Source organism: Mustela putorius, unplaced genomic scaffold, assembly GCF_011764305.1.
Source record: "Mustela putorius furo isolate JIRA1106 unplaced genomic scaffold, ASM1176430v1.1 tig00001118_pilon_pilon_pilon, whole genome shotgun sequence".
Taxonomy (NCBI): domain Eukaryota; kingdom Metazoa; phylum Chordata; class Mammalia; order Carnivora; family Mustelidae; genus Mustela; species Mustela putorius.
Window position 1 is genome coordinate 2860627 of NW_025421577.1, and position 20041 is coordinate 2880667.

General features: G+C 42.6%; 1 protein-coding gene across 3 annotated transcripts in view; it reads left to right on the top strand.

Moving 5' to 3' along the window:
- Nucleotides 1-436: 436 nt before the first annotated feature.
- Nucleotides 437-20041, top strand: part of CHRM3 (cholinergic receptor muscarinic 3) — a 502834-nt gene continuing 483229 nt past the window's right edge. For 2 of the 3 annotated variants that reach the window (XR_006608794.1, XM_004774773.2), the window contains exon 1: nucleotides 438-1126. The gene's annotated coding sequence lies outside the window, so the exon portion shown is untranslated. Of the gene's footprint in view, nucleotides 1127-20041 lie in introns of all 3 variants that reach the window. The other variant, XM_004774777.2, reaches the window with a different exon arrangement.

Sequence of the window (20041 nt, forward strand, 5' to 3'; positions counted from 1 at the left end):
GAAGAGACTCTCAAGAAAAAAAAAAAGAAAGAAAGAAATTAAGAAAAGGAGAAAAAAAAAAGGCATCAGGCTGCTCACTAAGGAAAGGTTCTCAACAGTGTCATTTATTGTAACTGAGCCGGGGTTCTTGCAGCCTTAAGTTGTGTCCAAGAATCCACTTTCTTTCAATCCTTCTAAGGAGTACAAGCAAAGCAGTTTGGACAGCAAAACTAACTGACCAACAGAAATCTGTCCTTGAAGTGCCAGGGCCACGCAAGCTGGGGGCAAGTGGGGCCTCAGCGAGGCATCCAGGAGGCCTCAGGGCTCTCCCGCAGCCAGGTTCCTTCGACTCCCCCCACCCCCACCCCAGGCGCAGAATTCCGGCCGAGCCCGCACGCGGGAGCCGAGCAGGGCGCCAGCAAGGCAACTGGGCATGCTCAGAAGCCGGGCAGGTTTGGGTCTCCAGCAGGCAGCTTGAGCATTACACCCGTGCTCACAGTCCTGGGAGGAGGAGGAGGAGCGCGGGAGGAAGGAGAGGAGGAGCGGCGAGCGGTAGCCACGATCGCCACCACCAGGCAGAGGAAGAGTTCGTGAGGAGGGAAAGACCCTCCTCCCACTTGGAGCGCCTGGTGTCTGCTTTCGGAAAAAAGAGAATACAGGATAAAGGAGGAGAAGGAGAGAAGAAGGGGGAAGAAAGTGAGGAGGGAGAGAGACGGGGCGGGGGGGAAAAAGACGAGAACAGTGAAGGCCGGTGCGTGCAGGGAGCCTGAGGCGCGGGGGCGGCCGCGCCGAGCCAAGAGCGCTGCCGCTTGGGCAGGTGCCGGGCCGCTGCCTGGAGGCGGCATGTGACGCGGCCGCAGCTGCCCGCGGGCGGAGCGCTCTCGGACCCGGGAGCGCACACCGCGGGGCAAGTCGGTGCCATCCGGATCCCCACGCTCCTTGTGAGTTCGCCGGCGGCAGCCTCGCTTCTGCAAAGACGCGCGATGAACCGAAGGGCGGCTCCGGGCATGGGCGTGTGGTCCTAGGACACTCTCTCCGTGAGCTCTGAGCAGCAGGCGACTAAGGGACAGCGGACGGGGCGCCTCCCGCGTGTCGGGGAGGCGCGGGCGACCGCCCGTGGGACAGTCACCTGGAGCGCAGCGGCCAGGTAAAGAAGGCGCTTGCCACCCGGGCGCTGGGCAAAGCGGGTGGTGGCGGCGGCTGACCTGGTTTCTTGCCTCATCGCGCTGCGAAGGGAGGAAAAAGTTTTCGGCCGGGGTAGGAAATGTCTTTGCTTCGGGGAATGCACAGAGGGTACTGGAGAGGGTCGGGAGAGCTGGTCTGTCGATTTTGGGGGGTGGTGGTGGGAACTTGAACGCAGAGCGCGATCGTGTGCAGACTTGGAGCCTGGGACCGAGGGTGGGGAATGCGGGGTCGCAGCAAGGGTCGGGAAAAGGACTGCAGTAACAGGAGCGGCGGCCGGGCCGGGAGAGAGCGGGGACGCCCCACCCGGCTCTCCTCAGCTTGGATTCTGTCTCCGGAATGCCGGACCTGAGGCACGGAGTGTCCGGACCAGAGGAACTACTCGGCTTGGTGTGTGCTTGTATGCGCGCGCGTGTGCGATGTGCGTGTGTGGCTACCCCGTACGATTTCCTACCGCTTTTAAGAAGGCAAAGGCCGGCACCCGCCAACCTCGAAACGGGGTGGCTTGTTCGGATTGCGTTTCAGGGGGCGAAGAGGTAAATTTGTCACGTAGTGTAACACCTGGGCCAAGGTGGATAGCCTGGGTGCGCATCTTCTCTGATCCGGAGAGAGTCTACACTCGCGGAGCGGGGATCGTTGGACCGCACCGGATCTCCTCTCTGGATCCCTCTTCCAGAACAGACTCCTGACAGCTGGGTTGATTTCTGCGTGTTTTTAAATGATGTGAGGGGCGGGGGCAGTTGAGTAGCAAAATTCACTTGTCTTCTTCGCGCTGTGCGTGTTGGAATTGTGATCCTGTTGGGTGTGCATGTGTGCTACTCTCCTCGCACGCAGGTTGGAAGTGGTAGAGGAAGCAGGGGTTTGGGAATTGCATCCGCATGGACAGATTACAACGAATGTTAATACAAACATTCGTTGGTCTGCAAGTGTTGTTTGAACCTGCCTGATGGCTGTAAGGATATGCTTTCTTCTGGCTGTGTTGCGATGTAAAAAGGATGGCTCTTCTTAGGAGGTAAATGGATTTTATCCGAGCGTTTATGTTGTTAAGGACTCTGGTTATGTCACTGTATGCCTTGCACAGACCTTTCATTTCTCTCTTGACTTCTGAGTTACAACAGAACAGCCTAATCCCCCATTTTAGGTCTTTCCGGGTTACTACGTGAAAAATAATCTTTTTTTTTTTAAGTGTATTTGTTGATGATGTAGTCCCAAGTAATTTCATATTGTGAGATCATTAAATTGCATGAAACATTCATCACTATTTCCTGTGTTTAAAACAATGCTCCTGTATTTATTTGAAAGAGACCCTGCCTAAGAATATATACTTAAGAAAGGGGAGAGCTGAACCTAGAACAAATATGTGCATATAGACAAGACTGTAGTAGTCATGTATTAATTTAAAAAAATTGAGGTCTTTCTGTTCCAAATGTGGTGGGATAGATATGGCGTTGGTTGCACCCTCTTGTTATGGAAGCTGGTATTGCGAAGAACACATTGAACATGCCTGCCTCTCCAATGTGCATTCAACATGACACAGAATTGTGGTTTCAATCATACACTCCTATCACTGAATAGCCTATCTTGAGATTTTGTTTACATGGTTTGTCTTAATTAGCTTAATGTATAATTAGCTATTGTTGAGTTAGAAAGCATGTTATTTTAAAATGGGTTTCCATATGGAAATATAACTTTATCTTAAATGACTAACTTAAAGTTAATTACGTTGCAGGTCTGATTTAGACTGTTTTTATAAACTGGGGAGGTGCTAGAAGATTGAGTTTAATATGAAAATAGTCGTATTAAAATGCCATTTATTTAAATCACAGCAAATATTTTTTAAAATAGATGTATTTTTAAAAGAAAAAGAGATTAAAAGGTTTTGAAAAAGTCTTTGACAATGGATATCTTTTGCATGGAAAATTATTGTAAGACAGAAGTTTAATTTGGGAAAAGGGAAAATGTGTGTGGAATTGGTCAACATATAGAAAAAAACAGTGTTGTAAGATTAGTTCTGCATTAAACCTACATTTAAACTTTTTTTTTTTTAGGAAACTTTAGAGGATTATAAGAATGCACATTATTTTTCTTTTTGGGGAAACTATCACTTCAAAAGTACTAGTTATTTCTGAAGATGACTTAGGAATACTGGAGTTCTTGAGGATGCACGCATTTTCTTTTCCTTATAAAGACAAATGATTTACTTTCTCACTGAAAGAAAATGTGTTGTTTAAGCTATGGTGTGTACAAGTATGAACTTTCTTTTAACAGCATTTTAGCTTTTAATTACAGGCAACCTGTTGAAAATGAGCCTGGAAAAAAAAAACCATAAAATTCACAAAATTGGCATTTCTCGAATCCACACCAGTAAATTTAATAGAAAATTAAATGAAGTAACAAAAAGCAAAATTCCCTTGTGTAATTGCAAATTATAAAGTAATAATTTTGTTCATATTTTTACCTAAGATTTCTTCCGTTACTTCCTGAGCCAACATTCTGTTCTTGCCTAGGAAAGTTGTTAACATTGAAAGAATTACTTGCCTACTCCTTAATGGCCTGGGCATCATCAGTGCAACTACTAGGAAACTGGGTCTTCTTTGCAATGAAGGGAAGTTTATATTGAGAACAGCTGTGATGTAGTGGGACTTCAGATATGAGATGAATGAATTGTGAGTCGTGTGAACATGGAGCCTCTGATGGGCATGCAGAAAGTTGCATCTGTCCTTCACTTGTGGAACTTAATTTTATGTCATAATATATTGTGACCCATAGCATAAGCCTTACCTTGTGGTTCTGAAGTATTCAGTGAGTAACCAGAAATGTTTTATTTTATGCAACACATTTGTGAATTTAAAATATGGTTTTCTTGCAGGAGACTTTTAAAAAGACATACATGACTCCAATTAAAAAAAAAAATCAGTCAAATGCCTCTACCATGGTTATTTTAAAAAGTTAACTGGCTAATAAATTGTGCCTTATGCTTAATCCTGGAATGTGATGAGTGTGATGGCCATGAAATATGCCATAGGTCTTTTTACCTATCCGCCTCATTTAGTGCAGTGGAATCCCTATCCTAGTTATCAGTCTTTTTTTTTTTTTTTTTAAAGATTTTATTTTGACAGATAGAGATCACAAGTAGGCAGAGAGGCAGGTAGAGAGAGGAGGGGAGGAAGCAGGCTCCCTGCTGAGCAGAGATCCTGATGCTGGGCTCATGACCTGACCTACTGAGCCACCCAGGCGCCCCCCTAGGTATCAGTCTTAATAGAACTTTGGGATAGAATTACAGCCTCAGTGGAAAGTTTTGATTCTAGGGGAGAAAGCTGAAGAGATCATCTAATAAATTTGACAAGAGATGAAGCCTGTCAGGTTGGAAGTTAATTTCTCGTGTCTGATGGACTTTATCTTTTCCATTAAGGAAGTGGTCCTTGTTCAGATTGATCAAAAGTAGTCTCTATGAATCCTAAATCAGTACTCTTGGCCCTTCTCCCTCTATCAGCACTCCACAGAAAGTCTGTACAGGAGCCAGAGGCACCCCCATTCAATTGTAACCCCGCATTTGCATCCGGAGGGCTCCCTTAGACTTCTCCAGTCCCTAAAAAGTGCATATCCTGGACAGCCTAAATCTGCACTAGCATTTCCTTCAAACAAGGAAATAAAGACAGTTTTGTTGCCATGAAACTTTTGAAAATATTGACTCACAATGGGCCTTATAGGAAAGTGATGTTTCCTCCCCCAGCATTTCTTCCCTGTGCACATTGCAGAGTGCTTTTGAGGGTCCAAAGCCATGATGCATGTGAACGTGACTTTTGAACTATCTCAAAAGCGCTATTAAATATGGTGCACGATTTAGACCCTTAATATGATTTGACGTGGAGCACAGAGAACCAGAGTGGAGGTGTCCCTCTGGCTCGGTAGTTGGCTGCCTTGTGTTCCTTTTTGTCCTCGCGTTTTGGCAGCTGGTAGACTCCCCAGCCTCTGGCAGGTTCTCCCTTGCAGTCTGGCAGGTCTGCTGTCCCACCTGTTGAAACTTCCTTCTCATCCATTCCTGAAGGCCAAGTACTCTGGCTGGCATGCCCCTTCTCAGACTTTTCTCTGCCGAGGCCGCAGCTCCCCACGTTGACACAAACGTGGGATCCACTGGTGGTGACGGCAAGCCAATTTGAGCTCCTGCCATCTTCTTCTCACCGACTGCACGAGCTTGTCCTGAAGCCAGCTAGAATATGAACACTTTGAGGAAAAACAATGGTGGGGAAAAGTGGGAAAATAAAATTTGACAAGCAGTAGCAGGCAGATGCATGGGGTCTTTGCACTCTGGCCTGCCCCAGCCCTGTGCTGCGAGAGACCGGGAAGCTGGGCTTCCAGAGTCTTCCACCAGTGAACTCCATGGAAGGGAGTGTGAGGTCGGTGCACCTGCCCTAACCCTAGTGCTCTAGTGTTTGCCATGCCCCGTTGGCCTCAGTTTCTCTTAACTCTTGTCCTATTTGCCATCTCCTAGGCTAGACTTCTTTTATGTTTGCATAATTAGTACTAAAGTTTTGCCTGGAAGGACTTTAGCAATGACCTTGCCCGTGAGCCTCACCCTCACCAAGAACTTCTCTCCAGGAGCACGACTGCATACTTTCTCTTCTCAGTCTCTGATGCAACCCCAAAATGGACAACCCCCCAGGCCTAAGGTATAGCCACCCTCCTGACAGTGTATAATTTTTGCCTGGAGACCTGTGCTGCCAAGTTCCACTTGACAAATAAAATCTCCTTGTGTGTGTCATTGTTGGCAGGATCAAATCTCAGTTCTCCACACTCCTCCTGGCCACTGTAATTTGAGTTGCTGACTATCCACTACAGAATTAATTCTTCATTAGGTCATTTGTTCTAGCCTAGCCCTAGCTTATTTCCTGTCCCCAGTGTTCCCTTGAAATCTGGCACACCAGCAGAGCCATGACATATTCTACCTTCAGTCACCTCTACTGCAGGAAGTAGTGCTAGTATAGACATCCTGGGTCAGGCAGGATATCCTCCAACGACTGCTGTTCAGATAAAATTCAGGTAAGATTAAGCCAAAGTAAAATGTTACCAGCCTGTTTCAGAGAGGATGGGGCTACCTGATGTCTACTGCAGAACATGCATTTATGGTTGTGAGGTGTTCTTCTGCTAAAGCCTTCTAATTTATGACATGTAGCTATGGCCCCAGAATTCGATTCCCAGAATATCCTGCCAGTGAGCTTTAGGAGAAGGGATCCATTGACAGCCTTTGTCCATTTTTTTTTTTAAACTTATCACTTTGGAGGAGGTTTCTCACTGGAATTGCCCATGGGACACAGCCTGGAGAGAAACGCAGTTATTACTCAACTAAGAACAACTTCTTACCCACAACCATTAGGAGTTTCAACTAGCCAGTTGTAGTTGACAGATTCCAAGAACCCACACAAATTTCGAATATTACTGGGTTCTGTGCGTCTATATAGCTATCTATCTGTATCTGTGTCTATTCATTGAGAGGTGTTAATGAACACAGCGAGTTTTGGGTGATTTTCTTCTTCTTCTTCTTCTTTTTTTTTTTTACTTCAGAATAGTCTGAAAGCACAATTTCTCTCATGTGGTGATCCCTCAAATTGCCTGCATTGAAAAGAAGTTCTCATCTATAGAATGGATGAGGAGATTCTCCTGCCTTGTTTGCCTGTGAGTCCTCACGTGGTAATAACACATGCCAAGTACATCACCTTGTGGGAAGGGAGACATGGGGGAAAACTAGAATTGCCACGATAGTCCTTCATAGGGAGCCCTCCTTTCTTCCTTCCTTACCTTCCTTACCCCCAAATCCCCAGCCAAACTTTTCCAACTTCCCTTGAGTACAACGATCCTTTCGCTTTTCTTGGGATAAATCATTTTAAAACCTTTAATTCGTTTGTGAGAAATTGAACATTTAAGTTACTACAAGCCATGTGTCCTTCGAATTCTGGTTGTACCATCTTTATGAGTAAATGTGACAATAAAGGATAGCCCAGGTAGCATTTATGAAATTAACTTCATGAGAGTATAAGTAAATTTTAATGTACTTACCTAAGTAGAATACGTCTGTCTGGCCATGTGCCCACCTGTCGACCTAACAGTTATTTATCTATTGACTCTCTGTGTGTTTCCATCTCTCCTTTTCACTTACACACGTGAGTGTACATTTCTGTGATAACTCTCCCCGACGTTGTTCACTGTTTCTTAATGTGTCAGGCACCACGGACATCCTTTTTTGGATTCACACGAGAGTGAACCACGAATGTGCCTACCAGGAGCCTACAATCTGCTTGAGTTGAGAGCAGCTCCAGAAATCTAAGACTTGGAAGGTGATGTCAAGAGCTGTTTTGATGTCCCCTGGCCTAAAACAGAAGAAATATATTCTCTCATAATTCTGGAGATAAGAAGTCTGAAATCAAGGTGGGGGCAGGTGCGCAATGCCTCCAAAGACTCTTGGGGAAAATCCTTCCTTGTCACCTGTAGCTTCCCATGGCTATCTACATTCCTTCACTTGTGCCTGCCTCTAGTCTCTGCCTCTGTGGTCACATTGCCTCCTCTTTTTCTGTCCGTGTGTCTCTTTCTCTGTGTGCCCATCTTATAAGGATACATGTGATTGTCTTTAGGACCCACCCAGAAAATCCATGATAAGCTCCTCCTTCCAAAAGCCTTAACTATCACATCTTTTACCATATAAGGTAATATTTACCGGTTTGGGGAATTAGGATATGGACATGTAGTTTGAGAAGCCATCAGTTAGCCAGCTGCAGATGTCATTGATGAACAACATTCTACTTTGTGATCCCCTATAGCATCGTGTGGTCTGGAGGCTTTGAGAAATTAACCTTCACAAGGCGGCCTATTCCCTTTTCAGAGAACAGTGAGGAGCAGATCCTCTTTATTTTGAGCCAAAAATCTAATTCCTACTGTGCTTGTTTGCCCTCCTAATCATTCTGAGAATTATGAAGAAAATACTTCTGATCTTTCTTCCAGAAGAAAATCCTTAAAGTTCAACAGCTTAAAGATAATGAAACCTGGTCTTTTATGCCCCTTTGAAATTTTCACCTTTGTTCTTAATGTATTCATTTGCACACAGTGCCTAAGATCCAACCCACCCCTCCCACGCCCTCCCTGCCCCCACCGCCAACCTCCCCCACCACCTCCATATGTCTGCTCACGCACACGCACATGCACACACACACAGTTTCACTACCCTTAGACCCTAACCATTGGATCTCTGGCTTTCATCCTCACCAGGTTCACAAAAACCATTCTGCCATGTCACCTGTGACCTCTGAGTCACAAAACGAGTGGTCCTTCCTCAGGTGTCCCCTTTAGTCTCTAACCTTACCCCTCCCTTTATTTTTTCAAAGCGGCATGCTTCCTGGCTCTCTTCCCCGTGGCTCCTCTGCCTCCTCCCAGCTTCCCCCCACCACATCTCCTGAGCAGCTCAAGGCTAAGAATTTCTCTGCGGTTGACCCCCACACCTTTCTCACCCCATCCTCCTTTTGTCACTGTGTTTATTTTTATGGCTTCCAAGAGTCCTCCCTGTGGATCACACTCATTTCATGATCTCCAGGCCTGGCTTGGCTCCTGGAGGGAGCATTTCTATGAGCTGGCTGGACCACAGAGCCTTCGTCTGTTTCTTCCTCATCCTGCTCTCCTGGGGTTTCCTATTTCTATGAATAGCATGACCGACCATCCTACAGCTCAACATTTCTGAGTAATCTTGATTTATTCTCTTCCATGGCCTCCCACATTTAGGCAGATGCCAAATTGTAATAATTCAACCAAGTAATAGCTCAAACCTCTTGGCTTCTTTTCTTTTCCTATTACCAGCACCTTGATTTATTGCTTTTCCAGCTTTAGTGTGCATTCAGATCACATAGAGATCTTGGTAAAAGGCAGACGTTGAATCAGGAGGTCTGGACTGGATCCCGAGAATCTACATCTCTAACAAGCGCAGGTGATGGAGAAGCTGACCCGAGTCCTGCCTTCTGTACACCTTTCTCACACAGTCTCTGAGCTTTCCAGATGATTTCACTGACTGTGCCCTCTTCTACTAATCCATTTGCTGCAGATCACTGTTATTGAATACAGAATCTGATCATTTTTTCCCTCCTATCCTCAAAAAACTTCTTTGACATCCCCTTCTATTATTACTGAATGACAATTAAATCTATTACATCCGCATTCGGCTGGCATTTGACTTGTTCTGTAGCTTGGATTTACATTTTAAATTCAGTTCCAAGTCTCAAGGTCGCCTTTCACTTTACCCTTAGCACTTGCTGTTCTGTATATGCTCTGCCATTTTCATGACTTTCATGTGTTCTTATGCTGCATAGAATGCCCTTTCTTCCACATCCTCATGGGCCCAGATTTTAGCAATTTGTCAAGGAATTCTTGAACTGACATTTCTTACTATGAATTCATCTTTTAGTACTTTATGGGATTTTCAGTTTCATCACTGGCCACATTTACTCATTTGTGTGTGTAAATTATTTCAAACACTGGAGTGCAAAGTCCTTGAAAATGCCATGTCTCATTTGTCCTTGTTTGCCCTAAAGGACCCTATATAGAGTCTTCCTGTAAATGCTCAGATTGCTCAATTACATATAAAATATGTAAATATAGTATATTGGCTGTTTTCTCATTATGAAGGCAAAATAGAGATTGTACTAAAAATCAAACATTACAATATATATGATGTTGAAAGTAAAAGTGTGTCAGGACCCAGTGCCCCCATAAGAAAACTACAGTTAACAATTTGATGCATGATTTCTGATACTCTTTTAAAGTAAGCTGTACACCCAATGTGGGGCTTGCACTCATGACCCCGAGATTAAGAGTCACAAGCTCTCCTGACTGAGCCGGCCAGGCACACCAGCCCTCTCATATTTTTCTATATACACCCTCACATCCACTTTATACAAAACTGAGATAATAATCGATTTGTGACCTAACTTTAACTGTAAATCGACCTCCTTATTATTTTTTTTAAATCTGCAGCAAAGTCCATGAAGTCTACTGATTTCATTGCATAAAAATCAATCCACTTCAGATGGCCCAGCAGTATAGAAATACATTTGCTTTGAGATTCTGATCAGCATGTTTTTATTCAGCACTTTCTCTGCCCCCAAGATTAGACACCTAGGATTTGTAAGAGTAAGGCGTAATACTCCCCAGTAGGCACAAACTACTCTCGTGCCTTCAGGCTAATGTTGGCTGCTGGACTGGTGGAAATATAATGGTCACTCGTATTTTTTTTTTTTTTTTGGTCACTCGTATTTGATGCTAGATTACAGTCATCATGTTTGATGACATGTACTTTCACATAGCTGAATTTTGTGTTGAAATTTAAACTTTCACATAATTTAGATCTGTAAAGAGTGGATGATTCATTTTGAATTCTCAATGTGGACAATATTTATTTATCTAACATACATGTATATACACATATATTAGTTTTTGTTTCATGAGTGAATCTAAACTTAGAGGAAAAAGAACCAGAAAATATTTAACAAAGATCTAACAAAATCATTTTGTATATTTAACAAAACTGCAACTTAGGGAGAAGTACCAAGGAAAAACTAAAGGTCATATGTACTGTGGCTTAGAATGTCAATAAATGAATGCACACTAAAAGGCATTTGTTCAGAAGAAAATTCTGTAGAAGTCAAAATCAAAATTTGTCTAGAAACAGAATTTTGGAGAGAAAACTCTCTCTCTCTCTCTCTCTTTTTTTTTAAAGATGTTATTCATTTATTTGACAGACAGAGATCACAAGTAGGCAGAGATGCAGGCAGAGAGAGAGGGGGAAGCAGGCTCCCCACTGAGCAGAGAGTCTGATGCGAGGTTTGATTCCAGGACCTTGAGATCATGACCTGAGCCAAAGGCAGAGGTTTAACCTACTGAGCCATCAAGGTACCCCTGGATAGACAACTCTTAATAAAGATGACTGTTTGCCACTGCTACCATATTTCTCAATTTTTGAAAAATCAGTTTTGTGGTAGAATTCCAGAAGCTCATTTGCCTAGGTAGTGGGAGGGTGGAGTCTGTTGGGGGAGCCTCCAGTTGTCCATGAAGGTGGTTATGTCTCGTGAAGAAAAACCCAGAAGGACCCATGGCAGGCAAGAAGTGGCCAACTCTTGGAGATGAATGAGACTGCTGTGGTCTGAGTTAGTGAAGTTGTATGAAATTCATTTCTACATTTTATGTCTTATATTTGAGGAAACCGAGGTCCCAGGACATTAAGTGATTCACCCAAACTTAGTAAGCCTGGGTCTTCGGACTCCACGTCTGGGTTTCTGTGTTCATCCAGGCAGTCATCTTGCCTGCTCTCTGTCTGCCTTCTCCAGCTGGAGATCTCAACTGTACTTGGGGCTTTGGTGACGGCAGACCCAATTCTCTTCCCTTGAGTGTGGAACATTGTTTCTGGCACTCTGTTGGACATTTCCACAGAGAATATCATCTGGGCCCCTCTAATGTTCTGTTTGGACATTGAAACCCTTCACCTGTCCTCAAAATATGCTATGCCTCCTGTTTTCCTGTATTAATTGATTGCATCACAACCACCCTGGGATTTCAGGTTCGAACCTTCTGAATTTGTATTTCCTCCATGCCCTCACTGTTCTGGCCCAGTCTCTTCATCCTGATGGATTTTCCTGAGCTGTCCCATTCATTCCTTCCCTCCTCTTGCCGCAGCCTCTTCCTTGAGGCAGGCGTTTCCAGCCTCCCCCTCGCACAGTCCCCCGTGGCCTTGAACCTGTCTTCCCGCATTGTCTGCTTTTCCCTTTCCCTGTTCTGTAAGGAGGTCACAGTCATTTCCAGTTTCACTCGACCCAAATTTCAGTTCCGTCTTGCTTGTCTCCCTCTGCTGTGGCACTGCGGCCCCGACAGCCGGCTGGAGGGTCCTTGCATGGGCCTGGCTCTGGCTGCCTCCAGGGGTCCATCCAGACGCCCATGCTTCCTGAGCGGCAGCCCTGCTCTGACTGTGAGTGGGCTGTGGGCCCACCTTCCCAGAGAAAATTCACCTTTTCAATCCTCACACCCCTCGACTGTACTGTTCCCATGTCTGCTCTAACATTTTGCTGGACTTGTTTGCACTGGAACCAAATTATGTCAATAGCAGGTTTTTCCTTTAGATTTTCAGTGTCTCATCAGGAGCCACCATTACTTATTTTTCTAGACCTAGGACATCATGGTGTAAAATCTGAATGAGAAGCTCATGAAATCTGCCCCTGTATGGGCAGAGAGTTTGATGTTCTGTTTTTTTTCACTGATAGATCCCATGGGCCAAAAATAGGACTTGGCACATAATAGACTTTCATTATGTATTTGTTGTTGAGTGAATTCTCTCTTACTACTCCTTTTGGAGAGGAAAATTAAATACGAGGTGTGGCAGGTTTCAGTGTATCTTGATAAATGACAAAATGCTTTCTATATTAATAAACAGTAAAGCAGTTCGTGTTGAGTATCCTACAGAACATAATTATCCCAGGTCAGGCTCAGAGTTTCACTTGCCTGGAGGGTTGTCTGTGTAGATATAATGGTTACACTGGTGACCCTAACATTTTAAGAGGCACAGTCCTATCAGGTAACAATCTCCACATATAGCTCTTCTCACCAACTAATTATACTTTTGAAGTAGTCATTACTGGTTGATCATCCTGAGGGATTCTTGTAACTGCCAGAAAGGTTTAGAAATGGTGATGTTTCAGGACACCTGGGTGGCTAAGTTGGTTGAGCATCTGCCTTCAGTTCAGGTCATAATCTTGGGGTTCTGGGATCCAATACCTGCTTGTCCCCCAGCCCCTCCCCCCACCAGGTCACACAGCTCAGTGCTCCCCCCTTCCCTCAAATAAATAAATAGGATCTTTAAAAAAAAAAAAAAAGGAATTAAGACCCAATAAAAGATGATTGGTAGAGAAAAAAAATTTTTTTTAAGTAGTGATGTGTCTAAAGCCATGTAAAGCCTGAGATCGAGTGCACCAGAATCCTCGGGGGTGGTTGTTAAAAATGCAGCCTTGGGGATTAAAACCAGACCAGCTGAATCAGAATAGGGTCAGGTTCTGTCAGTCTGCATTTTAAATAAATACCTCGAATGTTTTTTCTGCTTGCTAAATTTTAAGACCCACTAGTTGAAGGTTAACAGTGAGAGAGAGAGAGAGAGATACATTTACTGTTGTTGTTTGTTTTGTTTTTTTCCTGAGTAGATTCTGAGTAGCTGGTTTGGCAAAGGGTACATTATCTTAGGCTGTTCACTCTGGTAAGATGAGTCATATTCAATTTAGGGTGTTTCTCAGGCTTTGAGGAAGGGTGGAGTGCTCTTTTCCACTGGAATTTAAACACAATCGAGCAAGGACTGAGATCTCAGGTGTAGAAATAAGATGGAACTCTTTTCATCAAATATACTCCATTGTATCTAAATATATGTTGTGGTTTTTAAAAAATATGGATATGTTTTCACAGGTGGTATTAAAATAGAAGTTCTTGGGGTGTCTGGGTGGCTCAGTGGGTTAAGTCTCTGACTTTGGCTCAGGTCATGATCCCAGGGTCCTGGGATCGAGCCCCACATTAGGCTCTCTGCTCAGCAGGGAGCCTGCTTCCTCCTCTCTCTCTCTTTGCCTGCCTCTCTGTCTACTTGTGATCTCTATCTGTCAAATAAATAAATAAAATCTTTAAGAAAAAAAAATTGAAGTTCTTATCTCAAATATAAGCAGTCCTCAACAATTTTTTGTTTCTTGATTATATTATATTATTGGAGCTATGATAAGCAGACCATATTTTGTGCATGTTTGTATTGCTATATTTAAGGACTACCTTTCTGAGCAAGTATATCACATATATTATTGATATGAGGAACACTATGTCAAAAAAGTGAGACAAAGTAGTCTAGAACTGCTGCATGTGTGCCTAATAATTCAGTTATGGATATTCATAAAAATAGGCATAGAATCATTCTGTTCATTGATTAGAAGGCATTCTATATAGATCTAGAAATAAGTAAGTTTTAAAAAGCATGTATAATACAATTGATAGCATTTTGCAATTTCAAAATATTAATTTTTAAGAGAATTAAATAAAATTATCAACCGTGCAGTTCTTTAGAATTGTAGAAATTTTTATGGTAGGCAGCCCACAGTCTGGTCTGTCTCCAGTTCCTTCGCTGGTCATTCACTAGTTCATTAAATTTATTAAGTGCCTTAATTGTTTCAGGCACTGTACTAGGTGCTAGAGATAAAGGGATGAGTAAACAGGGCAAGATATTGCCTTCATGGAACTTCTATCTTTGTGAAAATCCGTAAGATCTCTAGTCCCAAGGGGTTTTTGTTTTTTGTTTTTTTGGTAAGATTTTATTTATTTGACAAAGATCACAAGTAGGCACAGAGGCGGGCAGAGAGTGGGGGTGGGAAGCAGGCTCCCCACTGAGCAGAGAGCCAGATGCAGGGCTCAATCCCAGGACCCTGAGATCATGACCTGAGCCGAAGGCAGAGGCTTAACCCACTGAGCCACCCAGATGCCCCATCCCAAGGGGTTCTAATGAGGCTTCCCTTAAATTAGTGTCAAGAACAGACATTTACGACTCTTAATCTCACAAAACAAACTGAGGGTTGCTGGGGGGAGGGGGTTTGGGAGAAGGGGGTGGGATTATGGACATTGGGGAGGGTATGTGCTTTGGTGAGTGCTGTGAAGTGTGTAAACCTGGTGATTCACAGACCTGTACCCCTGGGGATAAAAATATATGTTTATAAAAAGTAAAAAATTAAATAAAAAAAAAAGACTGTAGGTATAGATGATGTGAAAAAAAGTGACACTTCAACCCCTGTAAGTGGTTAAATAGCAAGTTAATTATACAATTATTTTGAAGAAATTAAATATGACTTAAATACAAACTTAAAGGGCAAGCCCACAACATTGTTGATTTATAGTTTCTAAAATTCAAACACTTAATAAATTTTTTGTTTTGTTATAGCTGAAATGTAACTAGAAATACATATATATTTAACTGAGGATGTGAGAAAATTAAATTAAACTGGCTTAAACAAAACAAAACAAAACAAAACAAAAGAACAGACACTTACCTTTTAAACTTAGGGCTAAGATTGAATTGTTCTCAAAAAAATATTGAGTGTTTTCTAGAAAAATTAGTCTGCTGATACTGATTTTGGCCACTAGATGGCAGACATCTGCATTTGTGTGTCCAGTGAATGGGTCAAACCTTGAAAAATTAAAATGAGGTTCAAAATGAGCCACTAGCCATGAGAAAAGGTTGTTAGTTCCACATGAGTGAGAGGTAGGGGTTGCTGTTATATTCCATAGATTTCATGCTTTAAATATGACCATTCTTTTCTCCCTGGCATTTAGTTTGTCTTTTGTTTTTTGTTTTGGCATTTAGTTTTGGGTTTGTTTGTTTGGTTTTTTTTTTTTTTAAGATATTTATTTGACAGAGAGAGATCACAAGTAGGCAGAGAGGCAGCAGAGAGAGAGGGAGAAGCAGGCTTTCTGCTGAGCAGAGAGTCCGATGTGGGGCTCGATCCTAGGACCCTGAGATCATGACCTGAGCTGAAGGCAGAGGCTTTAACCCACTGAGCCACCCAGGTGCCCTGGCATTTAGTTTTTAATGTGACTCTCTGCTCTGTTTCCTTTTAAACATAGGACAACCTGTTTTTGGAACGCTCTTTGAAAGTCACATATATTGCTGACGTTATGATGTAAGATATTGCCTTACAGTATCTTTTATTTATAATACCTTATAATATCTACATTATAAGATATGAGATATGATAAGAGATAGAATAGAAATTCTCTGCCATACTTTGACCAGTGTTCTCTTTATATAAATTTAAAAAAGAAGTTAAAATAGACCTCGCGAGTTGAGATCTAGAGGAACACACGTGGTGGATCTAGGGAAAGTGCTACTATTCCAGATGTGTGAAAAACAAAGTTTTTTGTTTTGTTTTGTTTTTGTTTTTGTTTTTGTGGTGACAGAAAAAACAAAGATGCTAGAAACCCAGCCTGTACTTCGTTTCATCTACTGTTGGTTGCAGGAATCCAAAGAAAATGAAACATGAACAGAAGTTATATTGGGCAACTCTTATGTGTAAACCAAGTTTAACATTACCATTACAGAGTGGAAAGCTGGCTCAGATCCTGGTAATGAAGATCCCACCTATCTATCCTCTTTTCAACACAGAAGTAATCAGGCAGAGCCTGAAATTCAGCATGTCATTTAGAAGACTGAGGATGGCATCTTGTGTGTTTTCCAGGTCCAAACCAGACCAACCTATAAAGAAGGAGTACTCACCGACTCTTCAGAATTGAGAAATCTCACACCAACTGTAGATGCTGTCTTCGACTTTCTAAGCAGCTTGGACATGTTTGTTTTAGGGCAGCTAGGTCCAGAAGGGCCTATATAAATTGTTGCAAGTCTTGCCCCTAGATAGTGTTTATAATGTACAAAAATGTTAATTTGTAAAATAGAGTTATTGGAGCCAAGTTGTTCTTGGGATTCAAAGGGTAGAGAAGCCAGATCTTTTTGGAGGGATTACAGGAACTTCTTAGTTGCAGGCATTTCACTGGAGAGATACTTTAAAGGACCAGTAAGATTTAAAGAGCTGGAGATGCAAAGCAAGCTGGGCAGGCAAAACTTACCTGACATGGGGAGACTGCTGTTTTTTGTCTATACAGGAACATTCCACCTTGGAGTCTTTGCATGAACTCTTCTGTCTCGAACACTCCCTAGAAATCAGTACAACTTGCTTCTTCACTTACTTTAGGTCTTCCTCCCGGGTCACCTGACCAGGCATGCCTTGACACCCTCATCTGAAATGTCATGCACTCTCTTCCATTATTCACCCTCTCAATCTGCCGTCTTTCTCTTCATAGCATTTATCACCACCTGACATCTTGTGTATTACCTTTTCACTTATTGTCGGCTTATAATCACTGCAGCATGAGCTGTCTGAAACCAAGAAGTCGATCCTTTTTAAAAAGATTTTATTTATTTATTTGAGAGACAGAATGAGTGAGAAAGGGAGCATGAGTGGGGGAAGGGGCAGAGGGAGAGGGAGAAGCAGACTCCCTGCTGAGCAGGGTGCTCGACGTGGGATTTGATCCCAGGATTCCAGGATCATGACCTGGGCTGAAGGCAGATGCTTAACTGGCTGAGGCACCCAGGTGGCCCAGATCTTTTTTTTTCTTTTTAATCTTTAAATCTCTGGTTCCTAGAACACTACCTGGCCCACAGTAGGCTCACAACAAACACTAACTGAATAAATGAATTCAGTGCCGCTTTTGTGTTTCTTGTTACAGAAGCAAAACCCGACAAACCCACCACATGTTGTTCTTTGGACCATGACCTTCTCTTTTGTACCCTCATATTAAAATCATCACTGGTAGCATTACTTACAGTGAACTACAGGATTCCAGACTGGAAAAAACAATGAAACAAACTAGCACATTCACTCACATTTACTTTGAGTCTGCCTAGCCTCTTTTCCAGTAATGCTATTTTCCTCTATTTTCCTATTACAACTCCGTGAGGGAAGTAACTCGCTACCTTCTAATTTTTAAAAATCCTATTTTCATAAATGCTCGTTTACTTAATGATAAATGAGCATATGCATTTAAAAGGAAGTCAGGAAGTTTCTTAGGTTATAAAATGGAAGGGGATGATGAAAATGGAGTTTTCTGAATTTGTACATTACACTAAGAATCGAGAGTGAGTACCTATTATGTGTCCACGATACAAAAATGTGACAGATGATCAAGTGTATGTTGGCCTGGGACGCTCTTGAAATGTCACAAGATCCTTAATTTTCTACATTACTTGGCTAATATGATTTCCAATGATTTGGTTATTTGGAGGCTCTTGAAAATATATTAAGTATTATACTTTATTAGGTTTCTCACAACAAAATCTAGGTCTCAAAACATTGCTAAACATACTTGAAGAGAATGTATTCTATTTTTTTCATCCCTCAGTTAGTTTTCAGCAGTCGCTCGTGCCACGGCGCTGATCCAGGCTGGGGAAAGAGTGTCAGAGAAAGAAGACAGGGTCTCGCCCTCGTGGAGCTTGAGGCTTAAGTGGATCAACTAATTTTTCTTCTATTGAGAAGTAGCTTTAACAAATATTATAGTAAGTAATCTGGTTTGAAGGGTGCTGATCCATGGGCATAGTCAGGGGAAGACCAACGTTCCTAATACTGTACATTTTGCTCTGATGATGTTTGGATAGAAGGCATTTGCTAGAGACGCTGTTTCTCTGGATACTGCAGATCCAAATGCACACACATTCTAGTGTAGGAGCTGTCTCAGCGGCGCCAAGAACTCGGTGGGGCCTGAATTTTCCCATTTCTCAGGTCTTGAAACCAGACATGTAGAAGAAAGACTTTGTCTAGCTTCTGAATCCAAGTGGAAAACAGTGTTTGTACAAGTGTGGCTTCGAAGCAGGTGTTTGGAATGTTAGGAAGATATTTTACTGGGATCACATCGAAGTCATTGTCCGGTAGATTTTTAAGTTGTCACGAGCTTGACTTACTGATCTCTAAAAGGCAGTGAGATGCATGGGATTGGTATTAAGAAGTTCACGGAGAACAAAAGAATATCTTTTGTTAAACCAGGCTCATTGGTCTAGGTACTAGAGCAGTTCTGATTTGAGGTTATTTACGGCTCTCACGTTTAATTTTATTTATTTATTTGTTTATTCATTTATTTATTTTTGGAGATTTTATTTATTCATGAGAAACAGAGAGGGGGCAGAGGGAGAAGCAGGCTCCCCACTGATCAGGAAGCCTGATATGGGAACCGATCGTAGGACCCTGGGATCATGACCTAGGCTGAAGGCAGCCGATTAACCATCTGAGCCACCCAGGCACCCCGCTCTAATACTTTAAAGACTGTTTTGGTGTGTGTTATTAGGTGGCTGATATTAACCTTGTCTATGTTTTTTTAACCACAAAATTCTCTTGTGCTCCCAGAATTGTAAGGTCCTTCTCAATTTTCACCAATTTCCATTCCAAAGTTCTCCAGCCTTTCTTTTTCTGTTAATTTTCTTTGAATTCAGTGTTTCTCATCTGGATTTTCCTCATTATCACCCTCCTAAGGAACCATTTCAGTGTTTGTTTTTTGGTCCTAATTGCTTGTTTGTTTGTTTTGGTCCTAATATCCTATCTAATCCATGAAAATTTAATAGCATATACTTGCTGTTAATCTGTTTTTAAAATGTGGCCATTTGGCGAGTTGGAAATCAATGCAATCTCCACGACTTTTATTTGCTCTGTAAGAACCCATTTTTACCCCCTAGGGGGTAATCTCACCCACACAGAGTGTGTACCTTCATCTTTTACCAGGACAGTCTCTAGAAGGTGGAATTGATTCTGTGTCCCCTCACACTTGACTGTGCCTTAAGTCCCCTTTGTCGTTGCCTAAAAGTTCGGTAGCATTGATGTGATTCCTTCGTGTAAGCAGTCAGCATCCCTCCTCCACCATCTCTTGGTTGGAATCTTCTGATTCTCCAGGACTGGTTCTACTCTAGACTAGTCTCATCTGCTCTCTGTCAAGAAGGATTTCCAGTAAAACGTCTCCCACACTCTTGCCCCTTAATACTGGGTTTCTAAGCAGTCAAGAAGTCCAATATGTTTTTCTGAGGCAAAATAAGAAAATCCAAGTACAATTTCTTTGATCTTCCAGCTTCTTGCTGTCTTGTTTGTCAGCCCTGTGGCTGTGGGTGTACTTAAACTGGCTTTGTTCTGACTGGCAAATCTGCCTGTTCTCAACACCAAAGTACAGTAGAGATAAAGGACAGCGTAGATAGAGCCGCTGTTTTGTTTTTTTATACGATTTACACAGTTGTTGCATTCCTGTGTCATCAAAGAGT